This window comes from Egretta garzetta, unplaced genomic scaffold, assembly GCF_000687185.1.
Source record: "Egretta garzetta isolate BGI_Z169 unplaced genomic scaffold, ASM68718v1 scaffold231, whole genome shotgun sequence".
Taxonomy (NCBI): domain Eukaryota; kingdom Metazoa; phylum Chordata; class Aves; order Pelecaniformes; family Ardeidae; genus Egretta; species Egretta garzetta.
Window position 1 is genome coordinate 771256 of NW_009258727.1, and position 27974 is coordinate 799229.

The following is a 27974-nucleotide window of genomic DNA, read 5'->3' on the forward strand; positions in this document are numbered from 1 at the left end:
CTGGTGGCTGCAGTAATCTTCTTGCTTGGTCCAAAGAGCTGAACGTAAATAAGATTGTCACAAAGTGTATGGTGTGAAGGAGAATTTGGCATTTGGGAAAACAAATTTAAAGCAAGCCCAGAAGTATCACTGTGAAGTTTTCCCTTTGCAAATGCTGTCACAGTTGGCAGAAAGGAATCAAGAGACTTATTTACAATTTAAATGTGAGCTTGGTCATAGAGGACATTTTTTGCAGGGAGACGTGGATCAAATATGTCCACTGGGTTATAATGTTGAGACCACCCAGGCTCTTGCTAATGCTAGTGTTTACATAAAAAGTTAGAAACAAGCTTCTCTCCAATTAGAAAGCCAATATCTAACTAGATGCTAACTTGTTATATACCCTGTAGTCTAAATGTTAATAGCTTTGACCTCCTTCAGTTTAATCTTAATCTCCTTGACAGAGCAAGTGAACTTTGGGTTATGCTTTACCGAATTGTTCCCTTTGTTTTTTTCCCCCCTTATGTTTCCAACAGTGAGTATGTCACATATTGCAGACTGAAATGAAAGCCTGTCTTCTTTTTCAATCAGTCATATCACTAAGTATATGAGCAGAAAAACCCTTGTGATTGACACTGCTTCAACAAAAGCAGATTCAGTTTGCAGACGATAAGAGGCAAAGTCATACAAGCAGTGTTTACAAAGCAGTGAAGGAGAGAAAAAAAATTAATGATAAAAGGACTAATCTTATTGTTTTACTAGATGAGAGAATGGTTCTTTGTGTTTGCTCTAGCAGAAGCCCACAGATCGTCTCCCACCTCCCTTGTACACTTTTGGCAGCAAAATAATTTCCAGATTCTCTATCAAATGCTGGCTGGTAGATAAAAATGGCTCTGGAATGCTTGGGAAGCCGCAGAAAGCAGAGGAGTGTCCACACATGATAGCGTGGGCATGTGCTACCTACAGCATGCTATATAGTTGAATATTATCTCCCTTGTGAAGGGGGGGATGAGGTACAAGAGCAAGGGAAACAAATGCCTTTAAAAGAAAAAGAAACAAAGGTATGTGAAAAGATATTGAACTGGCTGATCTCATGTTTTTTCTGTAGAATGGTAATTTCACTGCTATCAGGGGAGTTATTCCTGATTTCGTCCCTATTAAGGAGACCAGACCCAGGTAATCTCTAATCAAAAGGAGCCCCAGTTTTCAGCCCACACTGCTGGTGCTTGTATGGTGACACAGCCAGCACCAAGCACAGCAGTACCAGTTTCATTTCTTGATGCTAAATGCTGGAGAGGGATGACTGGGACAGATTCACCGTGGTGGAGTAGTTTATGTTGGAAGACACCTCTGGAAGTCACCTGGTCTGACCCCTGCTCAAAGTCAAATCTAGCCTGCCCAGAGCACTCCCAATATTCACCACTGGAAGGCATCAGGATAGCCCACTGGGGCTTTTTCAGGACAACACAACTGTACAGAAATCTGTTTTAACCTTGTGTGATGGCCATTATTGACTGCACAGAAGGCAGGACAGAGAATTAAAATCCAGGACTATCTCAACAGGCGAAGGACAGCATAACCTTGCTTTCCAGCTCCTCTACTGTTCATTAGTTTCATGGCTTAATTCCTATCTCTTGCTAGCAGGGCCAGGCAGCTTTGTCCTTTCAGCAGCTGAAGTCACACCGCCTTACCACCGTTCACCAAAGGTTGCTGAACGAGTGTTGCCAATTTCTTTCTCTTCAAGATGCAGCCTGCCAGCTCAGTTATGTCCTTCAGCGAGCATGAATATCTAGCTGAAAAATAATCAGTCGTTGTAGTCTTTATTGAGATGCAATAGGTTACACGCACAGGTGAAGCGATGGAAGGAAAGATTAGGCTGTTTTAATGATTCTCCCCTAAAAGTCTCTACAGAGTATGCTCAGTGTGTCTATCTAATCTAACCGTCCCCATAGGCAATATGAGAAGCAGGCGAGCTCTGAGGGAATAAGGTATACCTCAGGTTTCATTGAAACATTTCATTTCATCCCATTCTGCCCTGCTAAAAAGCCATTGCCACTTTTAAAGAACATTACTTGAGTTAAAGACAGGAACTCTGTTGGGAGATAAAAATTGACTCACCAAATGATGAAACTCAGGCAATTTTATCCAGAACAACTGCAAATAATGGCAAATAATACAGAGATTTTCATAGTGAGAAAGAGCAAAAAAGACATCCTGGCATGGATTTCTGAATCATGGTCAAATTACTGGTGTTTAGCAAGTTACCAAACATCAGCAGAGCCACGGGAATCTACATATCTACGTATGCTTTTAGCTTACAGAAAATGTGAGTACACTCAGTTTAGCGTCCGCTTCTTTCACTATGTGCTAAGATAAACCAACATTTAAAAATATATAAATTTGTTGCTGGTAAATGCTTTCATATGGATACATTTAACATCCCCACCACAGTTCAGAAGACGTACAGTGATTTGTTAATTTGTGGTAATGTGATCAGGTGGCTGAGCTCTATCTCACATTTATGCTGCTTCACACTCATGACTTATTCTTGCAAAATTCCATGAATTAGTAAATAAGGACCCTGGAAAACCACCCCTCAGTGATTTTTCCATGGAGACATCTGCATTGAAAAATAAAGCTGAGAAACATTTTGCATTGTCAATTGCTAACAGTCACAGTGCTCCTCTGGTACATTAGTTAGAGTAATTTGGGTTTTAAAACAAAAATGAGTAACTGTAATATAGGCACACACAATGAGTATCAGTGAAATCAATCAAAGTGTAATAAACTTTTATTAAAAAAAGACATCGCCCCTGGCAATTTATAAAACAAGTCCCCAAATCTGTATAGACAGTGCAAATAAACATAAAATGATTCTTTAAGGGCATAATGAAGGGTTCTGTCAACAACAATAAGAAGACAAAGCATAGATGTATGTTTGGGAAAGGAATTGCACATTTTCTGTTCAGAAAACCTTCAGCATTTCTTTTTGATTAAAAAAAGGAATACAAGATGCAAGAAATGAGTTTCCAACCTGAGCAATGTCTTTTTAGTCTCTGCTTCCCATTCTATCAAATTTCAGTTTATCATTGCTCTGAGTGGGTCTTGGTACTCTGTGAAGCTTTTGAACTTACTATGACACAGCTGAAGTACTTTGAGCTAATCCTAAGTGTCTGGGACTTGGCCATATACCTAAGTTCAGCAAAGTCCACTCTTGCACTATGTTCTTAGTGGACTACTTCTGAAAGATAGAGGCCTCCCTGTTGCTTAAGCAACATATTTCAAGCTAACCCTTTTCCAAAAATTACAATTTTTAATTCTATGAAACATTGCTGGTATAATGTATGTTATTAAAATAGCTGTTCTTTATTTTGTTTTCTTTTTGAGTTCCTCTTAAGTATAAAGTTACCAAAGCCCTACATCATATTTGGGTCAGAAGATGACCAGTTGAAATTGGATGTTTATTTAATAGTTATCCATGGAAAATGAATGTTAGGGCAGAGGGGTGAATTACAGGTCACTTATTCAGAATTTGAGCCTGATATCAATTGGGCATTTGGATTTTGCCCCTCACTCACAAAAGACTGTGGCTTTTGAACTAATAGGACCTAAAATGAAATGGAGTCTACTATTTTATACTAAGACGTATTTATTTTAGAGCAGGTTCAAAAAAAACCCCCAACATATCATAAAAGAAAAATGAGGAATACCTGAATGTTTTCTGAAAAATTGAAGGGAAAAATAAGGCTTAGAGCCCAGCACTACAAAGTCCTTGGTGCATCTTCCATGTTGGCACAGTGAAACCTCTGCACTGCTGAAACAGAAGTTGGAAAAGACCTACCTGGTCATCACATCAATCCCTCTTAGATACATGGTATTTTCTCACATTCCCTCCCTCTCATCCTCCTTCCTTCCTTTCTTTTTTTCTTCCTGCTTTCCTCCTTCTTTTCTTCCTCCCTTCCTTTCTCCTGAATAGCCTAATTCCTTTCTTTGTCAGGGTTCAAGCAAGAGGACAATTAAAAGACATTTCCAGTGAAAAAAAGGCTTTTCCTTAGAACTTGTCTCAGTTGCCTACTCAATGTTTTCTCCTCATCTGCTGTTCCTGTTAACAGCTCTCTGGGTGACTGCAAGCAATTTGTTTTCCCTCCTTGTGTTGAAGCCCTTCAGAATTTCCCCTTAGTAGCTACATAAGATTTTCATTAGCCCCCAGATGTTTCCAAATTTTTGTCCACATCCTCATATCCAGGTACTCATCATCCACATGCGATGGTTCCCTCTCTTCATCAGATACCTGAAAGTGCAGCCTTCCTACTTCAGCCATTATCGTAAAGCCACACCACCAGTACTTTGTAGTTTATTGAGAGGACTCAGTTTTCTTATGTGTAACAACGAAATAAAAGCATTACACAATAGAAAACTTACGGTCTGCAATTTCAAATCAGAGTCTGAAAACATTAAGTGCCAAGTAACTGTTTAAATATGTAAACATTAGTGTGATTGATCTCTGACAAATCTGGAAAAGTAAAAGCTAAAGTACATAAACACACACCTGTCTGTCTGCATGTTGATATTACAACTCAGTTGTTAATGACCCTGGCTTTCTTTCAATAGGAAAAATTTGTGTTTCTTGTGAAACCTTAACTCTGGTAACTTTTGAACAGCAAATTGGACTATTCTCCTCTTGTTTGTTTTTTTTTTAATAACATACCTCCTGCTCCTTTTGATATAATTATTGATATTATTATAAGAGAAAGAGTAGTGTTATTATTACTGAATGTAATGCAAAGAGGTTGCCTTATCTTCAAGGACAGATCCAGAGACTTGAAAAAAAATTAGAAATCCATGCAATCTTCTAAATCTGAATGCTGTTTGACATTCATCAGAGCCAAGAGGCACTCAGTACTTTTAAAGTCAAGGTGCCTAAATATGGAATTAATAGCTCAGTATGAGGCACCTCTTTTGAACACCTGAAGGTTATAAGAAATGAGGACAGGGATCTAGAATGCAAATTGTTATGCGGCTGTTACTAGCTGCTGCTGTAATAAGCAAACTTTATTATTATGTTTGCCAGGTAACTGCAATCTTTACAGAGACCAATAATGTAACCAGAGTTTATTATTGTTGTATTTATAGTATTAAGAATTGATGGAACATGAATTAAGATAAGGCACCTGGAGCAGCAGATAGGACTGTATGTGGGAGACTTTGGAAGCTGATGAATCAGAACTCCTACACTAGAGGCTGCAGAGATCATCTGTGGATTTGGGATCCAAATTTTCCTTTGTTTCTTAGAAAGAGAGTGGGAGGTCAGATCTCCAGCTGCTTACTGGAAGCTGCATGGGTACTCCTCAAAGCTACGGCCAGTGGCAGAAGGAGCCCAAGAAGACTCATGGCCAAATACTGCAGGATCCTATGCACCGCTACCTACATGAATTCTCATGCTCTCGGCTCGTTTTGGTGGCATATGATTGTCTTGCGCCTAGTCCTGGGGCAAGCCCTCAGCCCTGCCCTGCTCTAGCACATCCCCTTACTGTTTGGACATGGGAAGGGTGAATTGACGTCTACTCATGAGACAGCAATGGACAGAACTTTGTAAATTGTGAGTTTCTGCTGGACTCTAAGGGGTAATCTGGTTTCCTTTTCTCTGTTTATGTATTCCTTTGTGCCCAAAATGGCTTTGGTGTCAGCAGTGCAAGTTCGTTCAGAAAAGTGTTTACCTTACGAGTACTGCATTTTGACACTCTCATTATACTGTTGGGATACTGCAGATTCAGCAATGTGCTTCACAAAGCAGAATAAGCACCTTCAAAGGATTGTATTGAGAAAGCTGAGGGAAGAGATACCAAATGCAGACAGCAGAACTGGTGGCATACTATTCTTTCTTTGTGGCTGAGAATAGTTGGGTAGGTTACTTAAGCTTCAGAGGTGTCTGGGAAAACCAGCTACTAATTTTGCACTGTGACACCTTGACAGCAACAAATTCTTGCTGCTTATTACCAATTGATTTTCAGTCCACCTTCTCAGTCGTGACTTTAGACAGCAACGGAGCCAGGTGCTGATAACTGAACATGGGAGCCAGGGATAAGAGGTTTAAATTTCTCTTGGGATGTGCTGCATCATGTGAAAAGGTGAGCAAAACATACTCCGCCTGTGAGGTGAGAAAATAAACATGGCACTGAGCTGCTACTGTGAGTCTGTGTGTGTGAGAAGTATATTAAAACCCTGTCAAGCAAGGGACCTGGTCTGTGTGAAGATGCTCTGTTTTGTTTCCTTGCCTAAAATATCTGTAACCCTAGCCCCTAGCTGAGAAACTTTGATCCATGAGGCAATGTTTGAGGTCTACAACAAGGATGTGAGGAAATCACAGATGAGATCCAAGATTTTATTTTTAGTTTTTATTAATTATTTTTATACTTCTAATTTTATTGGTTAGCAAGCCTATAATTGTACAGGAACTTGTACAAAATGCATTTCATTATTCTCAGTCATTTGTATTCTTCCTCAATCCTACTCATTCTTTAAAAAGTGTGTAAAACCTCGGGGGGATAAATGGTCAAGTATTTCCTAAATTGTAGCATTATTTCCTTGTAAATTAGGTTATGTTCACTAGAAGGTCCTGTAAAGTGAGTTTAATAAGCACCCCATCTAGTTTAAAAATGGTGTCAGAGGATCGCACAGAGTAACTAGTGAATTTAATTATAACTCTAAAGGGTTAAATGCTCACAGTATAAGGAACTGATTAGAACTCACTGAAGTCAATAGAAAGACATACTTGCACATCTGTGGACTTTGGGGCATTCCCCCAAAAAGAGAATGACTTGAAATGTCACTAAAAATGCATTAGACCCTCATTTAATATGAAAGTGTTTAGAAAATTGTTGATCTAGATCACAGTTGTATTAGAAATGTTAAATGATGAGCAAAGAGGGGTGTATACATGTTTATTTATTTGTGTTCTTGTCCCTCGTGGTAATTTTTTTAGATTAGAGCTTGTAACCTATAGAACTTCTTGGGGACTGCTGCATTCCCTTCTTCATACATACAAAGGATTGTAGAGGAATAAGCAGAGCTTTGATGTCGTTCCTTACATGCATGTATCCACAGCTCCATTTGCTAGAGCAGAAGGAGAAAAAAAAATGATACCAGGAATATGTTCTGCACAGCAGAGAGAAACCTGGAGGCACATCTGTCTTCCATAACGATGAGCTGCTCTCCTGCTCGCCTGTGGCAAAGCCGTTACTGAGCCCTAAACCAGCCCTAGCCATCAGGTTCTTAAAGCCAAGGTCTGAATCAAAAGAAATATCAAAATCCCTTCAGAGAGTGCTTCAGTGTGGGTATCAGATGGTCAGTCTAAAATCCTTTGAAGACCCCTCCCACATTCCAGGGTAGCGGTGCAGGCTAATAATAGTGCCAGAGATGAAAGGTTTGGGAGGTTTGATCTGGCAGCTGGAAAACAAGTTGTACTATGTGAGGTTTACAGAGTTCAATCTCTTCAGCTTATCTGAGAGGAGTCTGAGAGGTGGCTTGATCATTATGTCTAGATACTTACACATGGAAAAGAGATCCAATAGCAGGGGCTTTCCAAGCTTTTTGACAAAGACCTGACATGATCTGTGGCCGAGAGTTAGACAAATTCAGCCTTGGAATAAGTCATAGCTTTCTAGCTGAGAGGATAATTGAACTAAGTAATAGTCTCCTGAAAGGGTTGGAGCGGGAAAAGAACAGGAACGACTTGGCATGGATTTAGATCTTTAAAATAAAATTCAAAATCTTTCTAGGAGATATGATTTAATCCACTCTCTGGGAGAAATTCTGCATCCAGTAGGTCCAGAGGCTCAGGTGGAATAGTTGTGGTAGTCCTTTCTGACCTTAACGCTTGTAAATGTATGAATCCCTAATTCATGTCACCCTTTCATGGACCAGGGAAAGGATAATAAATTATGCACAGCCCTTAACACCTGGAACTCTGTGTGAAGACAACCACTACAACCAAAGCTTATCAAGACTTCAGGGGATCAGTGGAGAGAAAGGATTTCCAGTGCACACTGGACAGACGTATTTCTCAGGGCTCATGTCTTAATTTGCCTTTATTTCTTTTTCACCTCATTCAGAAACATCAGAGGTGACTGCAGCTGGAGACAGGGCAACAGATGGGTAGATTGCAGATGCTGGATTTTATTTTCCACTTATTTACTCAACAGATCTCCAGATTCCAGATTTGTATTTTCGAAGTTAAATCAGCAAAGACCTTAGTTTATATTGCTTTTATTTCTGGAGTTAGGCTGAAATCATTTGAATATTCCTTTTAACCTGTTTCCTGTCCAAAAGTACTTGGTTATTGGAAGCTTTTTTTTCTTTTTCTTCTCAGACTAAGAGGCTGGATTCAATTAACTAATGAGCCCTTCCGCTCTATGTAGAGAAAACCTATGAAAGATCATTTCCCTGTAAGAATAGAATACTGAAAAGGCAAAGTGGGGAAGTGATGCCAGTACAACAGAGTCTGCAAAAAAAAACCAAACAAAAAAAGCAGAATCGCCCCTACTTTTCCAATTCCAGGTGGCTGAGCCAGTACAGAGCAGAAAGCATAAAACAAAACCCCCCAAACTTACACTGCTTTTTGAGAATTAATTTTCAGAAATTCAAATAAAATCTTAATTTTACTGTGTTACAGTTTCATTCTGGAAGAGGCGAATGTGATATTTGCAGGTATGCTTGCTTTGGGAAGGGCCACCCTACCTGTACCTAGTTTACAGTGAGAGAAAAGGGCCAAAGTTTATTCAGTTGAAAGGAGTCAAGGGACCCCAAAGGGAATCATGCTTTGAGGCAAATCAAAGCAAATAAGCAAAGTGACATGCAATTGAAATCACTGAACCAAAATCCACAAATTAAGCAAATGGAAGACTCCAGTGCTGTCCCATGCAGTGAGCAAATCCAAAATGCATACAAGTGGAAATTCAGGGTCAGTGGCTGCCCAAAAAGAAATAAATTATGTCCAAAAAATAACCCATTTCTGTTCCTAGAATTCAATACTCCACTAATGCTTTAATAAGCAGCGAGCTGCTGTTCAGCTCTGGCTTGCTATGAGCTGCTCCTCAGAAGCCTTATTCCTGCATTAAGATTTCAGGATGTCCCAGGTTCCCATCACAATTTCCTTTCCCATCAAAGGAAATGAACTCCAGTCTGTGAGGAAAAAGGCCATCCATTTTTCATTTAACAAACTTTTATCTACCTTGCCTCTTAAGTACCCAAAGTTACACACTCAGGTAAGGTCACTAACCTCTTCTCCTTTTTCTGAAAGCCACCCTAAGATGAGACTCAGTTCTGTCATCACGCTCCTCTGGGAAATCAAGCATTAATGATGTTAGGCAGCAATAGTTAATAGCGTCTTGTTTATAATGGATGAAGACTGAGATTTTAGGAGGGATCACAAGCATTAAGTGTACACATTTTACTTAATTTTTGGGCACCAAAGTCTCCTTTAGGGACTTAATCCTGTAATAATAAATAATAAACAAAAATATTGCTGGAAGAGGAAACTTAATAGCCTATTTCTTAAAGACCCAGGTTTTGTTGCAGGGATGTAGGTGCAGATTGCTACATACACCAGACTAATGCTTCTCTTCAATTATTTTCCTAATCACTGCAGAATAAGGATTAAGTGGTAAAATTGGAAAAAAATATGGCACACATTCAGAGTGCAGCAGCAGATGTGCCTATGTGTGTACATTGCAGGAAGCCATGTGCACTTTCCTAGCCAACATCTAAAAGAATGATCGGGTCTGTTTGCTTATTGTGTTTTGAAAATTAAAGTTCCTTAAAAAAATTTAAGGTCAAAATAAAGGGAAAGGAAGACCTAGGATTCCTGTGATCCTGAAATCCTTGGAGGATTAGGGACTTTTATTTCTGCCAATTCATGAAGACTGAAGCCCCCTATCATGGGCACAAGATTGGGTTTTGGACTCCTAAGGAGGCTGACTAAGGAAGGCTAGCTGGTAACTGCCCTAAAAAGCATACTTAAATCCTTCTTAGTCAACTTTGTGGGCATTTGGTGTCCAGGAAACTTTTGACTTGGCTCCATCTGCAGAGAGTTCATCCTGAGAACCAGGCACAGGATCTAGTGAACTAGCTTATCATCACTTGCCTTCTTCCAAAGTAAACACCCAAAAGAAAACAGAAACATACATGTATGTACACACACACACACACACACACACACTCTCTCTCTCTCTTCTCAAAAGACAATTGTCAAAGCTTATCTAGTATTATGAAAGCAGAAATTAAAACCAAGTTGTTCAAGAGAATCTTCTGGGTCATTCTCCAGTAGTGGCAGTACGCTCCTCTTCCACAGAAGAGGAGGCAGGCTGTGATGAAATAACTTAGAAAGGAAGAAAGGAAAACACCTGTGGGAGACGTAGCAGCTCAGAGGGCTATACTGCCCTTCAGACAAGATGGATAGGTTGGGATAACCATGTGTTTTCCTCGTGAGGAGTGAAAGGAAGGGTCAGAATTGATTTGATATAGGCACAAAAGGCTTGGCAACTCTATTCTATCACAGAATAATTTTGTAAAAAGCCAGCATCACATGCAAATATCAGGAGGTTCAATGCTGCTGACAAACATGTGAATAGAATTAAGGGAGAGGTTGAGTGATGAAATGGGAATCACTAACTTCAACTCCCAAGGCATTTGGATTAAATAAATGCTAATATATCTCCTTTATTTTATTCAAACATTCATTAGTGTTTTCAAAGATATGTTGAAAATGCCAGAATGAATCAGTTATTTGGCTTCAAGAGCACTGAAAGTGTTTAAACCACAGAATTTTTGAACTTATGTTCAAAAAAGACTGGATTTCCTAAGGACAGTCGTCATTCCTTCTCCAAAAGGGGAAATTCTCTCATGAGTAAAATCAAGCCAGAAGGAATAGGTTAAAAGTGTTAGACTGTCAGAACTGGTCCTGATGTCAACTGAATTTTTTATATATATCTATCACAAACATAGATAACACACATAAACTTACCCACTACTTAAATGCTCTATTTCTTCTGTAACATTACATTGAAATATCTTTTTCCACTGAGAATAATAATGGCAATTAGGTGCTATCTGACTGGAACTACATAAAATATGAAAATGTGTTTTTTCTTCTTATTGGCAACCATATTCACACATTGCCTAGGACACAGCAACATTTATTGAATAGAGTTAGTGTTGACCACACAGCACAGAGCAGAAATACTGGTCCAAATGCACAGGTAGATCAAATCTCTGATATCTGTGTGACTTGGACTGTCCTGCTTTTAGTTTTCTGACCACTTTTATCTTCAGTGCCTTTGCAGCATGCGTCATGATCCACTGCACTGTGAAGAAATACCCAAAGGCAGGGATCAGCAATCCCTCGCTGAGGGACCAAAAGCTTGGTGAAAGCAGATGTCAAATGGCACTCTGCAAGTCTGAGAGAGTCATCTGTAAACATTATCTAGCTCTTGGCTCTCACCATGTTTTGCACTCAGACGGACACAGGAACCTCTTTCTTACCTACTGTTTCTCTTCCAGCCTACTACTCAGTAGTTCCCAGATCAAGAGGTTGGGGCTGCAACGGCAGGAGCATGCCATCACATGGGAGCTCTCTGCTAATCTTTTGCACCTCTAGCAAACACCTTGTCCTGCCTCCCATATACCATGTAGGCACACTTAGTATCAGGGGCCATACTCTGCATTGCCACTCGCCCTCTGTTTGCAACCAAAGAATAGTCATGTAGTTTCCTACTGCTGCTGCCACCAGTGCCCTTGGAAGGCAATCAGTTTGGGATCATATTGTGAACCTGGAAGGTGTCCTACAGCCAAAACACTTTGGTTTTTCCTGTCTCCAAATGGCGGTTTTGGACAAGGTAGACCAACAGTCTATGGGGAGCTTTAAAGGTTGGGTTTAGCCTGGAAATATGAAGCTTTCAGATAAAATTGACAGTATCTGGTTTTGTGAAATGACATGGCCAGCAGCAAAGTATGGGTGTGCAATCACAAATGTGATGTCAGCACATTCCATACAGACCACTGTTCTGGGTGTGATGGCATAACCGTTCCCTGCCTGCCCCATTCTGAACAGTGGTGCTGCTAATGATTGCCACTGATGCGTGCTAATGTTAAGAGTGCTAGGGATCTTTTAATAGATACTGCCAAAGACAGGAATTTCAGACTTTGGCAGTTTGTGCCTGGATTTTTACATCATGAGGGAAACTGGAGTGTGAGCTGATAATTTTTGGTGTATTTGGCCAGAGATTTGGCCAGAAATAGGAAATACAAATTGGTGTATCTGCACCCAGAGCCATCAAGTGCCTGTTTGATGCTCTTTAATGACTGTCATACTTAGCTCCTTATCTGGAGGGAGGAAGGGAAAAAATCTGTCTCATCATCTTTTTGTCAGGTTTAACAGTGTGCATATAGTAAGCCGATTTTTAAAAATTTAGGATCCCTTATTTTCCTTAGATGCAATTAATTCTATTAAAATAATGTAGAAAGTATTTAATGTTTATGCTGAATCCAAATGCCACTGAATTCAGGAAAATTTCTTTTATTTTCAATGGGCTTTGCTTTGAAGCTGTAAAGAACCTGAAAGGTGAGCATATATTTTAGTCTAATTTACACTTTATCACCTTATTATGCTTTGTCTTATTCCTGAGGGTGCCATTATGTATAAAGAGCCTAACTTTTACCTCTTATAAATCAGTTTTGGATTTAACCCAGACTTGTAATGGTCTCAAATTATGTGTGTCATGTTAAATGTCAGAACTAGATTATAGTATAACCCTTGCAAACTGGTACAAATGGGATGGTTTAAACACAACTATTATTTATGCTAGTAATAATGTCAAAGAGAAGAAAAATAACAGAATTTGAACTGAAAAAGCAGGTTTGGAATAGCATCACAAGCCATGTAATGTATAATCTACATTCAGAATCTATTCTCAATATCTAGATTGATATCAGAAGTTTTCTAAATTTTCCAGGTTTTGGAAAATGTGTAACTAATAAGAAAGCACTGTTTCCTATCAGTGGTGTCCAGTTTATTACATTTGTCATGTATCAGAGACCTAAAGACCATCAAATAGAAGACACACTGTGCAAAGCCCCATATTTATATGTAGATAGGGTCTCTGCTCTGAAAGAACTTTTGTTCATTGAAGACAACTGACACGTTAAGAGCAGGGAGGAAAGATTCACAGCAATGTGCACATATGTGTGTTTATCCTTTTCTTCTTTCTATAAATACATGTAAATGTTAATATTTTGTATGTCTTAATTTCTCATAGATACCACTCTTAGCCAAAAGGTCCTTCAACATACTTGTTATTTCTCCAAATGAGATACTTCTTAGTTTTACGCAGGGATCTCTGTGTGTGTTTTATAGGATTTGAGAGAGTAAGAAAGTTTCCATTTATGGTTAGCATGCATATGGTTATATGCATTTAAGCATAAGATTTGTGGTTTAATTTAGTAAAGCCCTTTGAAACCTACTCTCAGTTAGACTCTATTCTTGTTTAGTCCTAAAACTTCAGCATTCTCAATTGTTGTAACATTGTATCATTAGCATTTTTATCAAAAAATGAGTCAAAGCAGTAACAGAGGTAACTCCACATTCTGACGATAAATGCACATTATAACGAAGGCACTAAATTAAGCAGCCATTGCTAGACAGAGAGGAGTCTAGGGCCGTGGTTTGCAGTATCACTCTCAGCAGGTGACACTTGCTAGGCAGGCAGTTCTTCCTATGGAGTTCTGATTCACCAGATGTACAGACTAAAGGTTCAAGTTCTCATAGCTCACATTTCATCCTTGTAATGTCAACTAGGCCAGAAGCATTGGCTTGGCAAAGCTGCACCAGTCTTGCAACTGGAGAAAAATTCTAATCTAGACATGGGTTTCAGTTAATTCTGGGGAAACCCCACTTTTGAGCCCTTTTATATAAAGGGGTAGAAAATGTTCCCAGGCTTCTTTTCTCTGTGTTTTTCTCTGCAGCTCAACCTTGATTTGAAGAGTCTTATGTTCAATGGTCACTTACTCCCTAATACCTTGGGAACAGGCAGAACGTTGTAAGTGAAATTGAATGGAATAAAGCACCGAAGGGGAAAGGCTGTCAGGAGCTATTGCTTAAAACTAGAAGGATAGACTACTTAAAATAAGATCTCAAAGCTAGAACATAAGGTAGTTATTTAATTTTTTGGCTTACAGTATCAAACTTGTCATTACCCTTTTAGGAAAAGTCTAAGAAAATTGTCGAGTACATGAAGGTAGCAAAAGTAATTTTATTTGATAGAAGACGTTGGCGTTGGTAAACAGATACATCCATTCAATGCATCATTAGCCCCAGAAAAGAATGATTGGATTCTGGCCAAAATAGAAGAAAATTCTACTAGGAAAGGGAACTGATCACAGCCAGATGAATTAGCCCTATCGTCTAAAAAAATGGGAACTTGCCATTTGTGATAAATTCTCATTTAAGATATTGGTGAGCCTGCTAGGAGACATTTGCATATATGGCAACCCAAGCATAATCACACTAGCCACTACAAGTGTTGCTAAAACTGGATCCCTGTGCCACAAGCTGCAGCTCACACAGGTGGTGAGATAGTCCCTGCCCTGAGACACCTCCAGCAGAAACGGGAGAGACTGAGGAAAGAAATAAAGCCAGTGGCATGAATGGGTTTAGAGGAAGGTCTTGCCTATTCTCCCACAGCGGGGCTGTTTTCCAGAACACAGCATGGAAAGCAGGTCTGCTGAGTATGGACAGAGACTTGCAATGGGCAGAAATTATACTCTACCACAAAGTTTGCATGAATAAACACGGACCCTGGGTAATGCGTTCGCCTGGCTTTGAGGCACTATGCAATAATCCTGCAGAAGGTAAGGAAGGGAATTGGAAGATGCAGAAAGAAGAGAGATGGAGACAATTCCTGAGAAGTTATGAGCCAGCATAGAGCCAGCTGCTTGAGACAGTAACAAATTCAACCTAATTTTCAAAAGAAGCAACAAAGGAGAGGATCAGCTTTTGATAGAGCACAGCAGGAAAAGCGTATAAGTCATCTGCAATCGATAATTTTGCCATAAGGCTAAGCTACTTCCGTGATAAAGAGCTGGCTTTGATGTCAAAAGGAGCAGGTGCCTGTGGGAGGTCAAAGTTTGAAATGAGATTACTCACAAGGATCAGAAAGATAATCAAATCTGTCCACTTCTGTGGCAGTGACATATCAGTACAAAAGACTCAACTTCTAAATAGCCACAGTTAGGAATGAAAAAGGATAACTGCAAAATCCTGATGAGACGACAAAAGGGAAGAACGGTTTCTGAGGGCAACTCATTTCTGACTGACTTGAAAGGACCAAGCTCACTGGCCTGTTAAATGACTTTTGCTGTTCAGTTGAGAGGGAACTGGAAGCAAGGACACTCAGACCCAGATACACAGGAAAGCATGGGCCTTGCAGGATTAGTAAGTCTTGAAATTTTAGGAGTGGAGTGCATGGAGCCCAAGTCAGCACCCATGGCCCTGTGCAATGAATGGAGAAACTGGGATGCACTGATTGGGAGAAAGCCAAAGCAAGCCAGCAGCAAATGTTCAGAAAGGAGAAATGTGTGTGAAATCCCACTTTTCTCATAAAATTACCCTCAGCCTAGAACTGGGCACTTATATAAAACTGGGATTGCAAAGAAAAGCATCCTTCTAGACTGTGGTACTAACTCATCCCTGTGGGAGTGTTTGCTAGCTCCTTTCCCCTCTTTGAAGACCCAGCTAGAGAAAGAACTGTGCACCTTCTACACAATGTCCTGTGGTTACAGCACCTGCCTAGAAAGTGTGACATCTGAGTTCAAGGGTTTAGGGGTTTAAATCTGCATATCCTGCACTCTTGAGAGTGTCCTGGCCTCCAGATCAGAGGGCAGGCTGGTATAGGGGGTATGTTCCACTGGAGTCCAGACCATAATAGTGAAATTCATGTAGAGCTGGAAAAGGGGGTAAAGAAGGAAATACTCTGACCTGGTGAAGAGTGTGTACTTTGGGGAGGGCACGATCCTGACACCTTGGAAAGAAGCAGCCAAACAGCTGCACCAAAAATCATAGCTCAGTTTCACCACCCTGAAGTCTTTTATGGATCTTGATCATATGGATATTTGGATATCTGACCTCAGTGGTACAGCTACACTATACAGACAGCTTAGTACAGTGCTGAGTTCAGAGTTGTTTCAAAATCATTCTCTTCAAATACTCCGGCAGTGGTGACTGAAGTAACTCAAGGGCTTACAGACAGGGTCCGGAGGACTGCCTCTCAGCCTCACAGCCCTCAGCCTCTGGTTTGCAGCCAACATGTGGCATCTAGTCTGCAACTCTCCAGATCAGATCCTGGATCAATCTCTTTGGCTTTGTCTATGCTACTAAACTGAACCAGGACAAGCACAGCCTGGGGTATTGTTGGGACATCAGCAGCAGTTGTGTGGCAGGGCTGTTTCTGGCCAGGGCCAGCTAGCGCTCTCTTGGACAATTTCTGGACATAGCTGAAGGGACACGGGACAGGGACTGTCCCTAATAGGCAATAGAGACAGGCTCACCTCACTTTGGGAAGAAAAGGAATATGGACTTGCACTGTGCCGTGCCATTTGTCAGCAGCCTGTTTAATCTACTAGTGTGAAAGCAGCACTGTTGTTCACACAAGGGTACATGTTTGGCTTCATCACCGGAGATATGGCCTCCTTTCCTGACTGAGCATGAGCCCATGCACACTGGGGCGATTACAGAGGGGGCAGAGAGTGGGTGCTGAATGTGTCACAGCACCAGAACAGGCTTTGTCCCATGCTAACACTGAGATGTCTAAGTGGGCCAATACCCCTTATCCCCTTTCACGGCATCCCAAAGGTAAGACAAAATGGCCTGGATGAGTCTGGCTGAGCAAGGAGACTACCCTGGTCAGCCTACTCAGATGATATCAGCAAGACAAAGTTCAGGGTAAGAGCACCATGACTGTCTTTGTTAGCCCAGAACAGCCTGTTTGTAACTCGACAGCTGCCATGGAGCCTGAGAATATCAATAAAAGCTGTATTTTCTCCACCTTTATGTATCTTTTTTCCCTTTTGTAACCACGTCTGCCTGTTTTTTCAAAGGCAGGGAAAGAAACTATCATTCACAGCTCATACCTGAACAACAGAACTAACTCTTTCATCCCAACAAAGAAAGATTACTTGACAGAATCAGAGTGTGTGTCCAAAATCCTGTCTCTGAAAGAAGGGTTATGATACAGTTTGATTATTCTTTTTCCTTCATGCAGAAACTCTATTTCAGTTTCAGAAGACTCTATATTTTGTTTTGATTCTTTTCCTTTGTGTATCTTAGTCAATAAATGTCCAGACTTTGGCACTGATTTCTCACTTTGTTTGTCATAGCAACTGAGCAGTCCTTATTCTTCAGACCTTGAGCCTTGTTTCACTGTTTGATGCTGTTCAGTAACCTTTGACAGCCTGGGCTTAATTATTCTATCAAAATTAATACACCACAATCTTATTAACAGTTGAATGTAACAACTAATCAACAACTTTAATACAACTCCAAGTTGTAGGTTTGCTATCCCTTGTTTCAGCAGAGCTGACCCTTAATGAATGTTTTTTATCTATCTATCTATCTATCTATCTATCTATCTATCTATCTATCTATCTATCTATCTTTATCACCTTTATCTTTATATTTATCTATAAGGAATAAGACTAACAGAATATTGGTTTGAATTTTAAAAATTCAGTTGATTTCAGGTGTTTGCTTTGAATGCCACTTCTCCATTCTGAAATTTTGTTGAAAAATACATATGTTGCAATATATATTTGCAACATGCTTCTACAGGGAGTAGTTCTTCTACTATCCCTGCCTTCTGAAGGAGTTTAGGCCAGTAAGCCAGGCTAGCAAATGAGTTATAAACTCAGCAGCTGCAACCATGCCATTTTCTGTTGGGTGTCTAAGTGTGTTTGTGGAGTTTCCTATGCAGCAAGTCAAGGTTGTGTACTCTGGTGTGGCCCTGTTATAGCCTGCCCCTATTCTCCTCGTGTCTTCTGGAGAAGCATAACTGTTCCCCTGCCTTTGAAGACTTGTGTTCTTAGCCAGTGCACACATTGATCTCTAAAACCTTATACAATTTATATGAAAACTCCTTCCAGTAAATGATCTCATAGTACAATTTTGCTCCAGTTTTGTAAGTCCTTCCGTAACCTTTCTTGATGCCTTCAGTAAACGTCTTCAGTGTTTGTATCTTCCTCATTGGTAGTTTATGCTACCTTGATGCTTTGTGCTTGGCATGCATGCAGATAGCTATTTAAAAGTACATTTTTAGCACAGGGATTTAGCCATCTGATTCCTATTAACAGTAATGGGAACTGCATGGCTAAGTCAATTACCATGTACGGTGCTGAACATTTACCACTTAGTACCCTCCCTTTGTTTTCCCTTTAAGATGTTTTCTAGCCTTTCTGAAATTAATGTACTGATCTGGGTATTGGAGCTGGATATAGGTCACTAAAAGTCGTGCTTATGTTGTTGATACATGTTTGTTGTTGTGTCCACTGATAGAAGTGAAATACCTCTCCTGGTATCATAGAGCTTTTCATTTTGATGCTGCTTCAGATTCACTCACAAAGAAACAGAGGAACAGCGTGAGTTGGACAGAGGTTACCACCACAGGACTCTCTACATGAGGGCTCTCACTGAGTGTGCTGTGGCACCTCTTAAATTCAAGTGCACGTTAAGTACCCAAGTGAGAATACAAATGAGCCTGAACTCAACTCCGGTATAGATGACACAAACATTTCCCTTTTGTCTGCTGCTGTTTCCCTCACTGACAAGTGCAGATGAAGGTGGGACTGAGTGAATTCAACAAGTTTAGCAGTGAAGGGAATAGCTGGCAAAAGCCACAGACCTTTGGAAAGATCAGTACCACAGCAATAGTCAAGCTTGTGTGTGGTCTTGACATCCCAACACATGCTTGGGGCCACGGTACTTTTTGCCAAAAGTGTTTTTGTCTTCTTTGGCTCACAAAGAGACTTTGTCCTTTCCATTTAGATAAGGACCTACTTAGTATGACCTACATTTTCATTTTGCCACTGTAAAGAGAGAAAATAATTTCTGTCAGAATGGTTAAAGTAGGAAAAGAAAAATATGCCAAAGCCTCTGTTTTAATTTCAAGAATGAATGAGATATTTTTCTATTTTTCTTTGCAAACTATTTTTAGCAAAGTAGAAAACGGGCAAAAAAAGTAAAGATGTTTATCAGCTTTGTCAGAAATTATTTTATATCATTAGCTCTGGTTCAAAGCTTCCCAGACGTGTAGGCAAAATTGTATGAGGGTAAGACAACCTAATTAAAACGAAGAGCTGGGAGTAGAATACTAGGTGCATGAGGAGAGGGGGGGTAAAAATTCCTTCTGCCTCACTGTAGTAGCTGACACCTTCCTCGGCAGGACCAGCAGCAATGAGCGGAGAGGGCTGTATGGATAAAACATATGTGTTACCTTTCTGGATGGTACATGATTCTAGCCGCTTGCCTTTGGATTTTATACGCAAAGCAGGTGGTCTTTTACCCCTGCTTCTCTTACATACTCAGTTGTCTATGCCTAAATGTGGATTGTTAGAAGCAGTTCAGCACCAGGAAGAATATCTAGCTGCACAGTTATTCACTTCCTCCAGATACATTTGTCTCCCATTTGCTTACCTATCCACCAGGAAATGTAGAAATACCATAAAACAGCTGGCCTCTTGCTGAGATTAATATTCTGTGTTTAGCTTCAAACTAGCATCTAACAGCATTGCAACCTCTCTGCCTGTTTCTACTGAACTTCAGATCTAACTAAACAAGATGCATGCATAAAAGGTTGTAAAGGCCCTAATAATAATTACATTTAAAATAATTTAAGTCAGCAAAACTGATAATTTCAGGTAGGATAACTTTCTCACTCAGGAAAAAATTAGTCAAGGAGCTCCCATAACCACTGATTTTGCTTCTTAGCAAGTCCTGCAATACTATGGAAGTCTTAGAAGGCGTGATGAGATTTGGAAAGGATGAGCTAAAAAACTGTATCCTGTTCCTCTGAAATCAATCCTGACACAGTCTTGGTAAAACTAATATGGAACATGGTCTGTCATGAGTTAAGGAATTGGTTATATAGTTAATGCCAATCAGCACGTGTTTTGTAGAAAAGAGATCCTGTTGAACAAACCTGTAACATAGCATAATTGACTTCTGTAAGGCAATAGGCTTGGTGCAGTGTACTGGGTCAGGCTGAGGTGGAGTTCATTTTCCCCATAGCAGCCCTCGTAGTGCTCTGCTTTCCACTGGTAACTAGAAAGGGGTTGATAACACACCAGTGTTTTGGCTACTGCTGAGCAGCGCATGCACAGCATCAAGGCTGCCCCCCCAACATTCCCCCCGCCATAGGCTGGGGGTGGGCAAGATCTTGGGAGGGGATATAGCCAAGACATCTGACCCAAACTGACCAAAGGGATATTCCGTACCATATGACATTGACTCAGATATAAAAGCTGAGGGAAGGGAGGAGGAAAGGGGGGCATTCGTTTTTTACAACATTTGTCTTCTGGAGCAACTCTCATGCGTACTGAAGTCCTGCTTCCCAGGAAGTAGCTGGACATCATCTGCTAATGGGAAGTAGAGAAAAAAATCTTTGTTTTACTTTTGCTACTGCGCATGGCCTTTGCTTTTGCTTTTATTAAACTGCCTTTATCTTGACCCACAAGTTTTTTTTCTTTTCCATCTCATTTTCTCCCTGCCTGTCCTGATGAAGAGGGGAGTGATAGAGCGGCTTGGTGGCACCTGGCATCCAGCCAACGTCAACCCATTACACATAGCATGCCCACGAACAAGTCTGGCTAGTCCTAATCTGCCATAAAATTAATGTGAGTGATAAAAAGGCTTTAAATGAAAGATGACCAAAAAACCCCACTAGAAAACAAGGAATTCTTCCAACAAAGGAGGATTTGAGGTGTACCTGACAATTTGGTACATACTACATTATGGTAGGTTGCAATCCCTCATGAGCCTGGCTCATACCATCGGGGCATAAGCTACAATTCCTGGAAGGGAATGCATCCTGAGGAGGGTATGATTTCATGTTTTTGATATGAAATGAAAGCATGTCAATTATACTGAAGCAAGATTTCATTTAAATTTGCTGACAGAAAATGAATCTATGAAAAAATTAACTTCTTCCAGGAAAAAAAAGTAGATTTTATGGAAGATGAATTTTTGTCTACTAGTCATCTGAAACAAAAAATCCTAATGAACTCTAAAAGTTTATGGTCATACTTTTAAAAACAGTGTAGGTTAGTATTCCAGTATGAGGCACTCTACCCAGGAATGCAGAGACACTGGAAAGGGTCTGGAGGCCATGAGTATAAGCAGTTGCATCTTTGCTCTCAGTGCAATGGGCTAACATAAGTCTTGGCTGTACAAGGACATGAATATCAATTAAGAATCGTAGGTGCTTTAATCTTTTGTATACTGATGAGACCATAACTGAAAAAACCTCAACAATTTCTGGTTTAAAAGTATTCTGAAAAAGTGAGAATCATTCAAAAAAGGTTAAATGAGAAATTTGGGGTTTGGAAAACATATTTCATACTGAGAAACTTAAGAAGCTTCATCTGCTTATTTTGTTGAAGAGAAGACTAAGGGATGGTTTGATCATGGTCTATGACTACCTACCTGACAAACAGATTTCTCATAGCCAGTTCCTTAATCTAGCAGTAAAAAACATAATGAGATTTAGAAGTTGGAAGCTGAGGCAAGGCAAATTTAGATTTGAAACATGGAACTCATTTTTAACACTAAAGGTAGTGAAACATGGGCATAACTTACCGAGGAATGTGGTTAATTTTCTACCAGGTGGACCCTTTATTTTAGGATTGAATGTCCCTCTGAAACACATGCCGTAGTTCAAATAGAAATTACCAAAAGTTTTCTGTGGCTATGTTCATCTGAAAGTAAAACAAAATAATATTTTGATGGTGGCTTTCCAACTTAAAATTTATGAGTTTTACCAAGAGTGTAAAAATACGAACTGAACATTAACCACTCCTAACATCTACTTGAGACCACAGAAAACATGAAACTTCAGATCTGAAATGCAAATAGCGTATTTTTAAAGGAGTGATGATTCACATGTTCATAACTGTGGAAATGTCAGCTCCTTCACTCCCTACCAAAACATGAAAAAAATGAGAAGAATGTTCATCTTCTAAGTCTTTAAAATCTGGCTCAAGCAATGGGTCATTAGAGCCCCATATAAGTATATGTTTGGGAACTCAATCATATGTGCCAACCCTATGCAAACGGGGATAAAAATCCTTGGGCCACAGCACATTGCTGGGCACTTAGCTTTCAGCATGGCTTTTACAGAAAACTCTTTCTGAAATCCTAATTCTAATAGCTAAATCATACCATTTTTGTTTTCCAGGCACCTGGCCTCTTTGTTGTAATGTATTTCCTATTGCATCCCTGTATCTTTGACAGCCAGGCCAGATGTTCATTTACACTGGAACTGATATGAGGATGGAGAGCTCTTTGACAGAAGTGTGTACCAATGCTTGACATTGCCAAAGGATCAATGACAAAAAGCTTTATCTGTTTAATAATCACACCTGTCCTATGCCTAATGGCTTTAAAAAGTTAGCTGGCCCCTGACTTTTTCTGGACTAATGCAAGTTAGTTGTGAACTATGAACCTGTGAAAAACTTGATTTTTCTTTGGCAGTTTTTAGATCTTCCAGTGGGTTTCCTCTTCCTAGGAGAAACCATATATATATTTTAAAGAACTTTGGGAAGTCTGGTGGCTTTGAAATGAAACCAAACAAGCTCGTGAATCCCTCTGTGAAGGACCTGGCATTTTTGCGGTAAGAAAACAACACAGGTGGTATATCTTGAAGACCCAGTCAAAGATATTGTTAGTGTTCAGAGCTTTGAATGGAAGTGGAGGAGCCAAACTGTGCAAGTTAGTTGTGGATGTTAACCAGATTTTATTAATCATTCGTCTATTTTTTTGAAAATCACTTCCACTTCTTATTCACCTTGCCGGTGCTTTCTACAACTAATAATAGGACTCCCTCCTGTAACAGATAATGGTATCACTTGGCATTTAATTTAATCAGTGCCATGCTTACTTGACTTATTTGATCTTGGCAAAAGGTGGGGGGAAAAGGCAGTTTCTCCTGAAGGTGGGATTCTTCAGTCTAAGTTTTATAAAAATTGGCAACATTAGGATGAATAAAGCACAGAAAGAAAAAGGAAGTGAAGAAGTGCTGGTAAAGAAAGGTGACAGAAAGGTAAAGGCAATTTGTATTTTGTATTTTATGGGTGAAATTAAAAGAAAATATTGTGGAAGCAGAAAGGGTATTTAGTATGAACTGAGCCTGTGTTTGGGCGATAGCTGAGAGATAAATATAATGTGGAACTTGGCACAGATACACAGACGCCTGAGCAGCTTCTGGAATCACTTCTCTTTCAGTATTCATCACATACATCACAATGGAGCTGTTTGAGAGGCATAAATAAATGTGACTCATAAATTTAACTGTGTTAGGCTAACAAGTTGCACTAAACTAAATAAAATAAGGAAAGAAACTTGTTAAACACAGTGTGCGGTAGTATTACACAAGAAATGAAATATGGCTCATGTCCCCAGCTGGAGGAGCACTCGTGGCTTATCTTTACAGGTTATTTGGGAACAGGTTGGCACACATGGCCCATGAGAGCTTAGAGCAGGCATCTGCTAAACAGGTATAAATCACTGCAAAACCGAGTAGTGTAGCTGTATTTCTGAAGTGAACAACCAAGACACATTTCCATTATAGTTTCCCTTGTCTCCCTTCTCTCTGTGTCTCTAGTTTAATTTCTTTATTTTCTAAAGGAGGCAGGACCTGAAGCATTGACCAGGGTTGTGGGAAAGTTCAGCTGCAAGCTCAGACTGTGTCCAGCTCTACAGACTTTAGCACATTGTTTCATTTCTGTTTGTTTCTATTCTCACGTAGCTCCTGTCTTTATACATTTTCTTCTTACATGTCATTGGATAAGATGCGCAAACTGCAGCTGGGATGGGGACCAAAATTTTGGAATCTCATAGGCTTGTTGCTGGGTGATGGGAGAACTGTGATGCATAAATAGGCTGATTTATGTAGGCATGGTCCAGTTAACCCCCAGAGAAGAAGTTAAGACCTCTGGTTGTGCTCCTTCTTAGATGTTACAGCACAGCTTATGAATTAGGTCATGAGCTGCTTTAAATCACAGACATGATCCCTTAAAGAAGATGAAAATCACAGCTGAGTATGATCGTCATCCACATGCGGTGTTCTTCACAGGAGCTCAGCCGTTGCTTGGCCAAGACTGAGGGTTGCTGGAGGAGGCAGGGTAGGCTGGTCTGCTCCCACCCACCTTACCCTGCCCATTCCTGCCAGTGAAAGAGCCCGCCTTCCCAAGGGTGTGGACTGGTCCTATCTCTTGCTTACCTGAAACTTGGTAATTAAAGGCCTTCCCCTTTTAATTGAACTGACCTGTTCTGTTGTGCTTTGCACTGAACTTGAGGCTGAGCAAGATGTGCTCAATCTGACAGCATGTGCTGAATCGTGTGTGGGAAACTGCTCAGGCAGCTCTTTGGGGAATTTTTAGCTTGGAGTTCGGTTATTTTTTTTGTTTTGTATCTAGGCATTAACACTTGAGCACAATTTACGTACTTACTGTCATTGTTTCTCTTATAGAAATCTGCTCTTGGAGTGATTATTTCTTGGAATTTCCATGCCTTGACCTTTGAGAAGATTCTCTTCATTTATTGGGGCTTTACAGACGGTCAGATATCTTAGCCTTTGACTTGAGCTCAAACCAGTATTTTAAAAGTGCAGGAATTTAAGATGGTTTGTAGCTCCAGCCCTGCACCCCTTCTTCATGAAAGAAGAATTCTATTAAGATCTGCTTTGTAACAGGCCAGTAATGTTTGCTTTAGTCCTATAAGGCTTGCCTCTGCATCTGCATAACTTTCAGAAAGCTAAACCTAAAATATCTCCATTGGTTCTAGTGAGAATTTGGCCTGAACAGCAACTGTAGACTTCCAATATTTTCAAGTCACAGGAAAAAGTTTTGTTGTTAGAAACTATTTTTTTTTTATATTTTCTTTGAAATAGCACCGAAGCATAGTTCCTAGACACATTCATTTTTTTATTGATCTGACACTCAGAGTATATGATTTTGTTTTGTCCTTTGTTACAGTAAGCCTTTACCTTAGACCCTTACTGTACTGATATTTATTATTATTGTTTTGCCTGTTTACTATTTGTTTTACCTATTTATTACTATTTTGTCTATTAATGCTGTTTCCACTTGGAACCCTTTCTAACAACAGTGTTTTCATAATGCATAAACTGATGTAACCAGATGTATATTTCAGGATCTTCTGCACTACATCTATCTTATTTGTTCCCCTCACTACAAGACACTGAGGTGCATGGTCCAAACAAGGGCATTAAAGCTGGTGAAGGGTCTGGACCACAAGTCTTATGAGGAGCAGCTGATGGAACTGTTTATCCTGGTTGTTTATCCTGGAGAAGAGGAGACTGAGGGGAGACCTCATCGCTCTCTACAACTGCCTGAAAGGAGGGTGTAGTGAGGTGGGCACTGGTCTCTTCTCCGAAGTAACAAGAGACAGAACGAGAGGAAATGTCCTCAAGTTGCACCAGGGGAGGTTTAGATTGGACATTAGGAAAAATTTCTTCACCAAAAAGGTTGTCAAACATTGGAACAGGATGCCCAAGGAAGCAGTTGTGTGCTCACCCCCCGAGGTATTGAAAAGATGGGTAGATGTGGTGCTTAGGGACATGGTTTAGTGGTGGACTTGGCAATGTTACATTTATGGTTGGACTCGAGGATCTTAAAGGTCTTTTCCAACCTAAACAAGTCTATGATTCTATGATTTAAATTACCTGCAAAAGTATTTTGCATTTCAGCCAAAAAGCCCTAGCCTGTCAGAAGATGGAGCATAGAAATATCAGTAGTCATCTCCCAACCATCTTCTCTTAGTAATTTGTAATGATAAGGGATTGAAAATGAAATTAAAATTCTTTTGTAATTTCATTATCCTGGAAGTGATTTTATAGCCTGCTGAGAATTAAACGTTGAGGTACAGCACAGTGTACAAAATAATTCCTGTTTTAATACATTTTTATGACCCTCAGAGGAGCAGAAGCACAGCTCAGCTCAGCATTAGCCTGTGTATTGCTCAGCTTTCCAGGTCTTTAATTCAAAATGAAAATTAAACAATATTCCTTTTACCAGAGTAGTTCATCCAGAACTAGCTAAGAAAATCATTTTTCATTTTGAAGGGCTCTTACTCAAACCCTTTGAAGGTGGCTTTTTTAATTGTTTAATCCCAAAATTGAAAACCCAGAATCCTCTGTAATAAAAGATGTGGAGCCCCTATGCACTAATTGCATTGCCTGCCCATTAGAGCTGATATGCACTAGTTAAAAAGCTATGATACTGCGCATAAAAGCATAACGCCTGAAATAAAATTCGCATGGTATCCAACCCTGATGAAATTTTCAAGAGGTTCTGCTAGACTTTCAGGTATCTGTGTAAATAAAACATTAGTATTTTAGTATTATTTTGATAATTCCACCATTAAATCCCTAATGAATAGTAGATATTGCGTGTTTGGTTAACCAAGTTTCTGACCTCTGCAGCAGATGTAAGATCAGACAGCAGTGGACTTGATGCTGAGATCACTACAGATGGCAAGAAAGAGTTCAGCTGATACATGAGAAGCAGAGAGCTGGTTAACTTCTTTCACAGGATTTTCTCCTAGGGTCTGGCATGAACCTAGCCCAGAAATACAATGGGTTCCCTTTTTAGTTAATCCTTCAGCTTGCCTATGACTTCCTTCTCGGCAGCTCACCTCCCATGACCCTTGCCAATGGCACAGCAGAGCTCCCTGTGAACGCAATGGGTTTGCCTCTGATTTCTCCATCATGGAGACCCTCCAGTCCCCTCTGGGACACTCTGCTGGCTTCTCTGCCCTTGCTCCACAACCTGTGGTGGCAACAGGACCAAGGTTTAGGAACTGGCTTGAATATGATGCACGCTGGCAGAGGCACCTAAGAAATAGTTGCCAGCTGATGCTGCTCTGCCTCCTTGGCTGGACATAGCCCTGAAGAGAACCATAACTTATGTCCTGCCTCCTTAGTATATGCTGAATATAGCAGAAAATTTGACTTGTTTGCTGCACACTAATTCCTTCTTCCTTCTGTGATTTTTCCCTCCTCTGTTTTTGTTTGTTTGGTGGTTTTGGATATTCATTTTAATTAATTTGAAATGAATGAAAACACCATTCTTTTGAAACAAATGAAGATATTCCACGATCCATAATCTTTGCATTCTCTGCTGAATCCAGCATTTTCAGTGTCATCCCCAGCAGCGGTATCTGCTGCCTTTGAAGTCTTTGAAGTCTCCACAGCTCAGGCTGAAGGCATTCAAAAGGGAGAAAGTAGCAGGTCGGGGGAGGTAAGGGGGAGAGGAAGGATTTTTTTCTTTACCTACAGCCACTCTTTACACTGTGAATGGTAGAATTAGAACACTTAAAAAAAATAAAGCAACCCATTGATTTTCCCTTCAAAAGAAGTTTCAGCCTAAGCCAGGGTTATTTGAAAACCTTCTTAGGTAACAGACAAAGTGTGACCTGATGAGGTTGGAACCCCAAGTGCCCATTTTAGGGGGTGGAAAAAAAAGGGAATGGATTTTCTAAAGATCTTCATATTTCCAGTGTTTTAAAATATCCTGGATAGGAATCACAGTGACTATATATTTTGGGGGAAAACCACGAGAAGAAATGTACTATTAAAACCGATTATAATTTGCACATCTTTGTACAGCAAATTTGTCTTGCTATTCAATTCCTCATGTTGGGGAGGGGTGTTGTTAGCTCA